Source organism: Mandrillus leucophaeus, unplaced genomic scaffold (assembly GCF_000951045.1).
Source record: "Mandrillus leucophaeus isolate KB7577 unplaced genomic scaffold, Mleu.le_1.0 Scaffold299, whole genome shotgun sequence".
Classification (NCBI taxonomy): domain Eukaryota; kingdom Metazoa; phylum Chordata; class Mammalia; order Primates; family Cercopithecidae; genus Mandrillus; species Mandrillus leucophaeus.
In genome coordinates this window covers 2281865-2283019 of record NW_012103131.1, presented here as the reverse complement: position 1 = coordinate 2283019, position 1155 = coordinate 2281865, and positions in this window count along the sequence as shown.

Genomic DNA, 1155 nt, shown 5'->3' with positions numbered 1-1155 from the left:
GCAGAGCTTGCAGTGAGCGGAGATCGTGCCACTGCACTCCAGCCTGGGTGACAGAGTGAGACTCTGTCTCAAAAAAAAAAAAAAAAAAAAAAAAATGGCTTCTATCCAAGAGACAGGCAATAATAAATGCTGGCGAGGACATGGAAAAAACGGAACCCTTGTATACTGTTGGTAGAAATGGAAATTAGTCAAATCATAGTGGAGAACATTTTGGAGTTTCCTCAAAAGACTAAAAATTGAACTACCATATGATCCAGTAATACCATTCCTGGGTATGTACCCCAAAGAAAGGAAATCAGTGTATCAAAGAGATAACTGCACACCCATGTTTGTTGCAGCAGTGTTTACAATAGCTAAGGTTTGGAAGCAACCTGAGTGTCCAAAAACAGATGAATGAATAAAGCAAATGTAGCACATAGACACAAGGGAATACACAAAAAAGAATGAGGGCCAAAGTTGTCTGACTGCCAAGACAACAGAAACGTGATCATTTGCAACAACATGGATAGAACTGCAGATCATTACCTTAAGTGAAATAAGCCAGGCACAGAGACAAACATCACATGTCCTCATTTACTTGTGGGATCTAAAAATCAAATCCATTGAACTCATGGACATACAAAGTAGAAGGATGGTTACCAGAGGCTGGGAAGGATAGTGGGAAGTTGGTGGGGAGTGGGGATGGTTAATGGGTTAAAAAAAAAAAAAAGAATAAGACCTACTATTCGATAGCACAATAGGGTGCCTATAGTCAATAATAACTTAATTGTTTACAATAACTTAAAGAATGTAATTGTATTGTTTGTAACTGAAAGGATAAATGCCTGAGGGGATGGATACCCCTTTCTCCAATGTGCTTATTTCATATTGCATGCCTGTATCAAAACATCTCATGTACCCCATAAATATATACACCTACGTACTCACAAAAATTATTATTTTTTATTTATTTATATTTATTTATTTATTTTGAGACAGAGTCTCACTCTGTCGCCCAGGCTGGAGTGCAGTGGTGCGATCTCGACTCACTGCAAGCTCCACCTCCCAGGTTCATGCCATTCTCCTGCCTCAGCCTCCCGAGTAGCTGGGACTATAGGCGCGAGCCACCACGCCCAGCTAATTTTTTTTGTATTTTTAGTAGAGACGGGGTTTCAC